The sequence below is a fragment of the Aplidium turbinatum genome, chromosome 17, assembly GCF_918807975.1.
Source record: "Aplidium turbinatum chromosome 17, kaAplTurb1.1, whole genome shotgun sequence".
Lineage (NCBI taxonomy): Eukaryota > Metazoa > Chordata > Ascidiacea > Aplousobranchia > Polyclinidae > Aplidium > Aplidium turbinatum.
Genome location: NC_137488.1, coordinates 13,695,175 through 13,706,586, shown reverse-complemented (window position 1 = coordinate 13,706,586; position 11,412 = coordinate 13,695,175).

Below are 11,412 nucleotides of genomic sequence, written 5' to 3'. Positions count from 1 at the left end.
ACCATCATGCTCAGGATGTCGCTGAACTAACCACAGCTCTGTATTGGCAACCTAGTTCGTACCCTGAACAGTTCGTGCCCTCAGTTCGTACCCTGAAAAGATCGAAAAAAAAAAATAAAAAAAGTCGAAGTTGCTGATCACAGTTTAATAGCATAAAGCCGAAGTCGCTGATCAGAGTTTCCGCAAACAACTCGAGGGTTAAGGTTAGCGGAAACTGCGGAAAAAGATTTGCGGAAACTGCAATCAGCGAGGGTTAGGGTTAGAGAGCATAGATTACTCGATGGTTAGAGTTAGGGTAAGCGGAAACTGCGGTTAGCGGAAACTAGGGAAAAACGTTTGCGGAAACTGCGATCAGTTACCGTAGGGTTAGACTTAGAGCATACCGGTAGATTACTCTATGGTTAGAGTTAGGATAAAGGTTAGCGGAAACTGCGGAAAAATGTTTGCAGAAACTGCAATCAGCGAGGGTTAGGGTTATAGCATAGATTACTCTAAGGTTGGGGTAAGGGTTAGCGGAAATTGCGGTAAGCGGAAACTACAGAAAAATGTTTGCGAAAACTGCAATCAGCGACTTCGGTTTTGTGCTATCTTTCTCTCGATCTTTTCAGGGGGAAAATTTTTAAATGTTTGCAGAAACTGCGATCAGCGACTTCTGCTTTTCATAAAGTTGGATCATTTTCATATATTTTCAATCTACGTTTTCATAAAGTTGGATCATTTCTTTAGCATCCTGTACCTCACTGACTGCAGTAGGCTAGTAGCTGATGCAAAAAACATTACCGGTACCTTATCATTTTTGTGTTGCAGTGTGGACCATTTATTGAAGATCCCTTAATACCGTGCAAGATGCCTTAATACCGAAGATGCCTTAATACCGTGCAAGCTCTGTATAAAGTTAAAAACCAAAAAACCTAGATTTATCTAAATTTGAAATAAAAAAACTTAAAACCCAGATGTGGTCAAAAAAACCCAGATCTAGGTGGAAAAACCAAGCTCTGGCATCCTTGCTTCAAACATTTGCTCATCATCACTGCCAACAAAGCAATATGATTATAAAAGAGCTGCCAAATTTAAAAATGGAAGGTTGCTCGCAGGTTTGTCAATATTTTGCAAAACATTTTAAAATATCTGCTTTTTCAGATTCTTACATGAGAAAAAAAGTGAAACAACTAGTGCCCATAATTGCCCTTATCAAGTGGTACACATTCATAGATACGACAAGCTATTGATAAAATAGGGAAGCTGTCCGCTAAGTCCGCCCGACAACTCAGTAATCAGTTGTTAGCGCGTGACTTCGTGAACGAAGAACCTTCAAGATCGAGCTGCCCTGGTTCGACCACAGTCTCTATATTACAGTAATATAGAGACTGTGGTTAGACGCTCGGGATTTGCGTTTGAGAAACGCACGTCAAAGGGCTGCTCTCCATTTAGCGGCACCGAATGAATAAAATAATTCTCCGACAACAACACTTTAGCAATCAGAATCTTCACTCTGTCAATCTTGGTAACATAGTCCTGCCTCAAAAGCCTCTACAAATATGCGAAATTAGTACTAGGAATAACTGTCCTCCACTCAGCGGCACTTGGTGTTAGAATAATTATTGTCAGACAACAACACAACAAACAGTGTTTGATATTGCTCTGCGGAAATATCATTTGATATATATTTGTGTATAGAATTTCCAATTGTTTTTAAAAACTAATTGTTTTTATTTGAGAGTCAACAATGCAATAATACAATATCAATAATATCATACAGATGCAGTTATTGAAAGCTGTAGCATAACAATATTAGTTCATCTTAAATTAGGTCTGCTTGGCAACTTTGAAAAATATAGTTGCCAGAAAAATTTCAGAAAATTTTGCAATTGCTAGATTTTGAAATAAACTGATGAAATTGAAAGTTGATTATCATTGTTGTATTCTTACCAATAAAAAATCAAAAAAAACAAAGTAACTTCAACGAATTTAACATATTTATTACACAAAGAAATATAAAATCATTGAAATAAACTCAAACGTTTTCGACAAGTAGGCTATACTTGTGTCCTCATCAGCAGTTACTTTAAATCTGCAATACAAAAAATGAGAGTTTTAAGATAAATTTGACTGCACTTTAAGCTTTAACTGTAACAATACTCCGGCCTGAAAAGCAAAAATTCAACAAGTAACACATTTTTTTTTAGGCTACTGTGTGATGTGCAGTCTAACCATAGAAAGAGCTCAACACCTGCTCTCCTGGGCCACATTGAAACGGGCTTTTGCCTGAGGATGGGTTTCTTTTATGTCCGGTTTTCTTTCTCCATCCTATTATTATTATTATGACTGCTCATCCACATCAATATTGGAACTGGCAAATTCAATCCACAACACTTTTCATTAGGCTGTCATTCAATACTACATGTGTGCTTCTCTGTTTTTGTTTTATTTTTTTGCTATTTGTTTTTTTGGGTTTTGTGGCCGTGCTAACTACCATGGGCTCTATCCAAGGGGGTGTGAGGGGGGTGATCACCCCCCCACTAATTGGAGTGGGGGGGTGATCAATGCAAAATCCCCCCCCCACTCATTTGGCTTTGACAAGGTTTTGTGATATTTTATTGATCAAATTTTGAAAAATATATTTTCGCTGTTAGCACATTTTGAATTTTTTATTAATATGAATATATATTTCATTTCAATGTGATTTTTTGGTTTGGCAACCCTGAACTACGAGCCAGGCATTTACACTGTGTTCTTAGTTTGCTTGGCAGCCACTTTAACAAGAAAAAATTCTGCCACTGCAAATGACTAGAATGACACCGCCAACCAATCAGAACATGTTATAAGAGGCTACCGTCCAATTGTGACCTTTCTCGCACTTAGCCAGAGAGTTAATCTTTGTTTTAAACTTTATTTGGTAATTACAGAAGAAAAAAGAGCAATAGCAGTTGTGAGAATCGAACCCACGTCAATGAAATGACTACTTTCTAACCCTAACCCCTAAACAGCCAACCAGCTGCCAACTTAGTCGGCAGCAGTGGCCGAGTGGTTAGCGCGTTGGGCTCGCAGTCGAGAGCCTGCATATTCGACTCCACCCCCCCGCACTTGCTGTTGTTTTTCTGGGGAAGAAACTTCACTATGAGTATAATTGCCTCTACTCAGTGATCGATTTCGAGTAATGGGTAGTACCAAATTTAAGTCATAAGTAGAGTAGACAACCGGAAACAGACATTGCCGTCGGCTGCAGCGTGGGTCAGGTGTACGTCAGAAGGCGTACACCGATGCATAGCGTTCAAGTCCGCTTTCTCGCAATGCAGGGTAAAAATATGAAAAACAAATAAACAAACAAACAGCTGATAGAAAATCCAGCACTTGATTTGCTTTGTAGGCTATCATTTTCTTTTCGCCCTTTTTTCACGTCACGGAAAACGTAGTTTATGATTGGTTCGAGTTTTCAATTGCAGTGCCAGAAATATTTCTTGTTAAGTAACTACCAGTTTGCTTACCCAAAAATGCCCTTTCCGAAACATAGGCTACTTTGTGAAACGACTTGGAAACCCTATGCTTCGATCAGAAAGAAGTTGATGCTTCAAATGGGGGGTCTGGGGGGCGCAGCCCCCCAGAAGTTGAAATGACTATGACAATTTTAGCCCACTGTCCAAAAATCACCCCCCCGAATTCTAAAAGTGGATAGAGTCCCTGCTAACTACTGATATATAGCCTACTAAATAATTTTTCATTCAGGCACGTTTTAAACCTTTCAAGGTTTTGCCATCTTTTCCCGTTCGTTAACGTGCTGGTAGGTTTATATCTATTTTTGTAGTTAGTATCTTTTTCGTCCCGGACGCGTTAATGACGAAAAATAAAATGATTGATGATGATTGATTGATGATCTTTGTTATTCACTCGTAACCATTCTTGTATTGCTTATGGAGTTTGTGCGTTTCAGTCCGGAGTGTCGTTACAGCTACAGTGCAAAGTCAGATTTATCTTATAATTCTCTTTTTGTGTATTGCAGATTTAAAGTAATTCCCGATGAGGATACCAGTGGCGTACCGTGACCACTTTGACAGGGTGTTCAGTGACGGCAAACCAACAGCGGGGGGTCTGGGGGGCCTCCCACAGAAAATTTTAAAATTAACATTGAATTTGGTGCGTTCAGAGAGCATTTTCAGCACAAATTCTGAACATGAACAGAACTGACAAAAATAATGTTGTCGGAATGGAGAAGAATACAAAACAAATATTTATTTTGCTCATTGAATGAAAGACTTAATAATATCAAACATTAGGTTGCATTTCTAAAGTCACATACTTCAGTTCACTTTTTATTTCCGACCATCAAAACGAACAATATTACTTGCCATAACACAGCAGGAGTCTGAAAAAACGCGAAAGTTAAAGCGTGCTCGAGATGGAAATGATTTACTTCATGCAAGGATTAGGCACGGTCGCAACACCTTGAGAAATGTACAAGCGAATTAAAAACAAACAGGTGAAAGTTAAAACAAAAAACAATAGCAAAGCAACTCGATAATAAACAAGAAAAAAAAGTCGATTGCTATGTTGGTCGGCTGTACTTTTATCCGCCGTACTACTTAGTAAAAACGAAAATGTTTAACACCTCGACTACAGAAGAAAAAATTCATCTATAGCATAATTCGATTCTTCTTGTTTGTGCAATAAATTTTTGAATTACATCGTCGTAGAAAGCTTGCTTTTGCTTCAGTTCTAGCAAAAGTTGTTTCCAACGCTGATCACCTCAAACTCTAATCCAACAAGCTAAAACTTGCTATTGCCTGGGATTCCCCCAATGACGCGCCAAGGTGTGCAGATCAGCGAGTGCACAGCCTGGCTGACCTAAAACCATTGTTGTTTTCGCTGCCTTGTGACGTCATTTTTCTTAATTGTTTATTTTAAATAGCACTCGCCAAGATGTCAGTGCACACCCAGCTTAAAGGTAATGACCGAAAAAACTTAAAGGCAATGACCTCAAACGTTGGAGTATTAAAATTAGAAGGGGACGAGTTTTGCAATTGAAAAGAAAGCAATCAGCATGCAGCAAGATGTTAGAATATCATGAAACTAAAGAACATCGACAACCGATGGAAATTTTTTTTTCTGGATTTCTTGGGGTGTGCAGTGCACACCTTGAACACCCTGAATATACGCCACTGGAGGATACAAGTAGGCCTACGTGTCGAAAACGTTTGAGTTTATTTTAATTATGTTATATTTTTTTTTTGCAATAATTAAGTTAGGCTATGTTAAATCAGTTGAAGTTAGCCTACTTTGTTTTGTCTGTCTATCGTTGAACCTCTGGTTCAACAAAGCAAATTCTCTATCAAAGCATTATCTTACTCAGAAAATAAACATGAATTTGGTAGGCTACTGACCGTCAATTGGCAAGGAAAAACATCAGCAGACAGACAGCCTATTTACATACACTGAAATCGAACTCAACGCACTCTATCATTATCAAGCACTACCCTATTCATCGGCTATACCAGGGGTTTTCAACCTTTTTTTGCTCATGGCTCACTAAATTAGTAAAAAAATGGCGTTGGCCCATTAACGTTTAATGAAAACCACCTAATGAAAAACTTCATCAACGAAAAACACCAAATTTCAACAACACAATAAATTAATCAGCTGAACATTCACACAAAATTGCAGTTTTTCCATTTTTTATCAAATCCCATTACTCCTTAGCCTAATGAATAAACCTTCGATTTTGCAGCGGTTTGCCTATTTGGCATTTTTTTAGGTCATTTGGCGTTTTTTGACCAGTTGTTCGGCATTTTTTTCATAAGTGGACCTGGCAACTCTGTCGCTGTATGCCAAGCTCTGTGGCCCACTGAAAACAGCCTCATGGCCCACTACTAAAAGTTTAAACTTACTAAAAGTTTAATCACGCAATAGCACGCCGGTTTCAGCTTCATTTTGTGTTGCTGTAGCTTAGGCTACTATAACCAGGGCAGTTAAGAGGATAATTTGAGCCTAGTAGCCTACCAATGAGATCCTCGAGCCCGAAATCAAGACTCTTGTAGTTGTAATAAAAATTTACTATCCAATTTCCAACCAATGCCAGATAGTTCATTCAAACTCCCGTGCCTGTTGAAAAGATTACGAGCCAGTAAAATTACGCCGGGCCCTGTGTAGCAGTCCAAGAGTTACTGTAGGCCGAAAGTTACAAGAGTTGCCAAATATTTAATTTAAATTTTATTTAATTTTGTCTTGAAAAATAATTAAATTTTTAACCTCTCAAAAGGTCAGATTAATGATTATAAGTATTTTGAATGTTAACTGAAAAGTTTGCATTAGTTTGAGAGCAATAAATTCATTACACTTAGTTAAAACAATTTTCTCTTTTCTATCGATTGCAAAAACGCCGGGCACCCCTGGTAACTTTTGGACTGACAGGAACTTCCAGACTGCAACGCCGCACAACGGCACAAGCAGTCCAGAAGTTACTGCTATTGTAAGTGGGTGTGCTCTTTCGAAATTCGTTTGGGAAAACTTGTAAATGGACTGGAAATTTTGAAAAAAAGTTTAAACTTTACTTGGTCAGTAGATTAAACCCTCTGCAAGTATGCGAAAGATGAACATCTTTCGTATATGCGAAAGATGAATATACGAAAGATGAATTATTATGACTGCTCATCCACATCAATATTGGAACTGGCAAATTCAATCCACAACACTTTTCATTAGGCTGTCATTCATTACTACATGTGTGCTTCTCTCTGTTTTTGTTTTATTTTTTTGCTATTTGTTTTTTTGGGTTTTGTGGCCGTGCTAACTACTGATATATAGCCTACTACATAATTTTTCATTCAGGCACGTTTTAAACCTTTCAAGGTTTTGCCATCTTTTCCCGTTCGTTAACGTGCTGGTAGGTTTATATCTATTTTTGTAGTTAGTATCTTTTTCGTCCCGGACGCGTTAATGACGAAAAATAAAATGATTGATGATGATTGATTGAATCCCAAGGATAAATATTCTCACTACGAAACCATTATTCTTGACTTTAAGTTTCGCGTCATGTGTTTTCGATGGGAGGTCAACGGAAATTCATTGAAATCTCAAAGTGTTCAACACTTTCGTAAAAGTTAAAACCTTCCCGCGTGTGAGACTATGAGCCTACTCACTGAAGTCTGAAGGTTGATGGCGTTTTGACTACCGGTTGGCCTACATTAGAGTGCATCAGTTGCCCCTTTATTTTTAAAAATTTGGAAATTTTACTTCGGCCCTTGGTAGTTTTGTTCCTATTCACCAAAAAACGTCATAGCCAAAATTTTATTGAATTTGAACTTCATTAAAGGGGTCAACAGTGAACTCAAAATTTTGGAAAATTAACGCATCCGTTATCACAGTATGTACAGCAAGGTAAGGCAAGAAAAGTGGAATAAATACACAGTTACACTGTAACTTCCATATTATGGTTATGTGTAAGAGCAGCTTCTCAGGCTGTTTAAATCGTAAATCAGTGTGTACATAAAACAAAATATGAGAGGTGGAAATGTTGAAGTGATGTCATTAAAATTAGAGAATTGGACGTCAGTGAAGCACTTGACTACTGACTATCAAAATGCTCCAGGCCTGTGAACGCGTTACATAGACCAAATTAAGTTTTAGTAAAGTCGTTAACTAAGCTCAGACATGCACATATTTCAAAGCAAACTTAAAAGTTCACACCAACGTAGTTATATACCAAATTCATCATTTTTACAACGATTCAACATTGTCGAACGTTGAATTTGTGCAACTATGGTTCTCTCAACTGAATCGATGTAAAAGTTAAGACTGTCTTATAAAGGTTAATTTACGTTGCTGTTATCTATCTTCAAGCTTCTAGCTTCTATCTATCTTCTATCAAGCTAGCTTCGAGAAACAATTAAGCAAGCATAACTCTAACTAAACAGCAAACGAATTAAATTATCAAACAACGGTTATTTCAACTGCATATTATACAACGACTAGTTTGTTAATTGTTCAAAGACAATAGAACATTGTGACGTACAATGGGCGAGATTGCAGGGAAACTCCACAACGTGACCGACGGATATTCACAAATAGCTTTAAACATCAAACTTTGACTTGGATGTTGACCCCCTTAACCAACTCCGATTGACAAAATATTTCACATTCTGTGTTTTTTCATTATTTGGAACAAAATTACCAAGGGGCGATCAAAAATTCCAACATCGGGGCAACTAATGCGCTCTAGCCTACATGTAGCCTAAGTTACTTTATATTTCATCAAAACGACAAACCAGACCAAAATAGGCTCAGTGCTTCATTCACTAGAAAACTTTGGTTTTAACTTTCATGAAATACATAAAACATAGTCAAACACTATGTTCGTCAACTACAACTCAAGACCAGCGCCTAACAAGTCAGCCTTCAAATGCAAACTTTGCGCGATGCATTAAGGCATGTAGCTTATTAAATGCCACCGATTCACGTATAGCCACGATTCAAGCTTCGAAATGTTTGGAGCGATGATCAAATAAATTACTTGTTTCAACAGCGCCATAACTCTACATTGTGAATCGTAGGTTGCGTCATAGCACAATCAGGATGACAGCAAAAGACTAGGCCTATAGGCTAAGTGGTCATCTAGTCAATCACCTCCCCATGCAAATTTATTTGCCAACGCACGTAAGGCACAACTTCAAATGGAATAATACAAACAGATCAGGTTAAAATGATAGCCTACGTAAATTGGGTGTCCGACGTTTTCTTCGTAAACAGTTCTTCGTAAAGCAATTCTTCGTAAGCAATTTTTCGTAAAACAATTCTTCGTAAAGTTAATTCTTTGTAAAACAATTCTTCCCAAAGCATTTATTCGTGCATGCAATGGAGATTTGATGTATACGAAGAAATGCTTTACGAAAAATTCTTTTACGGATTTCATTTCACCAACAACTGTTTACTAACAATTGTTTTACGAAGAATTGCTTACGAAGAATTGCTTTACGAAGAATTGTTTACGAAGAATTCGCCTATAACCGTAAATTGTTAGGTTACAAATTAAAATTTCATATCAATACAGCAACAATTTTTGGTACAAAATTCATCTTTAAACTTTCGTCTTATTTTCGCTTCATTCCCAATTACGTTTCTGCGGTAAACCATGTTAAGATGCAACGGTGGATAAGTCTTCAAGTTCAACATGTTTCCAATGTTGAAATCATTTATACAAATCTGCTGCAATTAAGTGTCAAATCTGACAACCCTGTTTTAGTAACTTCTGGATTGGCAGTAACTTTCAGACCGCGTATACGCGGTCCAGAAGTTACGGTAACTTTCAGACTGCAGTAACTCCTAGACCGTTACACCGGATCCAAAAGTAGCTCCAGAACTCTTCTGTCAACTCTACTGACTATAACACGAAACAAAAACATGCAAAGTTAAACAATAAAGCTTGCTGAAAAAACAAAAAATATAATAATCCACGCACCATCAGACATAAGGTACGGTACTGAAAAGAAAATCATCTTTTATTGCTTTAATGCAATTGCAACGTGATGTTTAAAACAGCGCAACCTGTAATACCAAGCAAAAAATGCGAAGATGAGATTGCTTTTTCATGCCAGTGGTGGGTAGGCTATAAACAAGTTTTTTTTTCGCTCGAAGGAACAAACACAGGACGTCATTGAAATACCGGTATGTAACTTATAGGTCATACGGTAAATACTAAAATGTTTTAAAAACTTTGAAATTCACTGTTGAAAATTTCGCTCACAGGGAAGCGTCGAATAACAAGCCTGAGTTTGTAAAAGGCTCGACCACTTCAGATGGACAGTTTTATTCGTTGGACTTGAAAAGTTGATATCGTAAACACTTATACTACTCTTGCACAGAATAAGGCTCTTCACATTTTTCACTTCATTAAATCTTTTTTTAAGCTGAGAACAGATTTATAAGAACGGTTTCAGACGTTGTTATAGCTCACTGGTTGGTTACAGGTTTACAAACAGCATGAGGTATGATTTGCCTAGAGAAAACAAAGTTTCATGGTTTAGTAAGTGTCAGTAGGCCTAATATAGGCTACTGTAGCTTTTTCAATAGGAGTTTTGCTTCAAAGAGCTCGTATGAAATGCAGAATTAACAAAGCAAAAGTAACTTCCTAACATTACTATTTTCAATTTGAATTTAACGACGCAGTGTGCAAAGTTTAATTTAAACCTTGTTTACAAGTTGTTTTGAAAATGTTATGTCGAATATAGACAAATCGCCTAGCGTAACTTTCGAAACGTCAAGATAGATCTAAACCAGGGGTGTGCAACCTTTATTACAGGAGGGCCAGATACTAACAACTGGGTGAAACCGCGGGCCGCACGTTTATTTAACATATGATTTCTAGTAGTTGCAGTTCAGTGCGAAATTTGCAGCTGGTTTCTTTTCCCAACAACTTTTTCCAAATGTGTTCGCAATTCGAAGTCCGTTTTTCAAGTGTTCGTCTGTCAGAACCGATTGATAGGGAGATTTCATGACGTCCTATTTAGAAAAAAAAATTTCGCACAAATACCTTGAGCAAAAAAGAGCCATTTTTAAAGCCATGGATTTTTTGAAATGTGGAAAGTCATTTTAGTTGAGATGTTTTCGATAAAAATCGCCAAGATTCATTTCTAAATACTTTACTTTCAAATCCGTTTTCTCTTGAAGATCAATCAGTTCAAGTTACATCTGCTGGTGCTTTGCCATTGTCTGTGTTGAATGGCGAAGCGAATATACCGTACCTAACAAATGTTCATGAGATTTAAGTCATTGAAGTCCTTGAAATGAGCCAAAAATTCATACAACAACTTTTCAAGTTGGTCTGCAACTTCAGTTTTCTTCTCAGGATGCATTCCATAGTCTCTCAAAGTTGGAAAGTGGAAGGAATTTCCTGTCTGTACGTGAGCTTTCCAAAGCCGTAATTTCTTCATAATGCTTTTTATGACCATACATTTTACGTTCCAAATAATTTAATACAAGGGATTGGTGGTGGCCGGTGGGAGTTTTAAAATGATTAACAGAAGGTGCGAAATCTACAATAATCCACTCCACAATAAATTGTTCACACGTAGCCTACCAGACTAAACTAAATTATAAACACGTTTCGCGGGCCGCACACAATTCAAAATTGGCATATCTTCGCGGGCCTCGCAATTTTTCTTCGCGGGCCGCATGTGGCCCGCGGGCCGCACGTTGCACACCCCTGATCTAAACGATTTTTGTTTCATACAATCGAATATTGAAATCGATCACAATCAGTGGCGTACGCAGGAGGGAGCATTGGTTCTTGAATTTTGTATTTGCTTAACTTTTAACAATATTGTTATTTGCTTCGCCAGTGCTATATAAAACATAATATGGAATGTCGTACTTTACTTCGTTAAATTACTGAAACGTTTCTTTAAAACGGGAGACAAAGCTCAATGC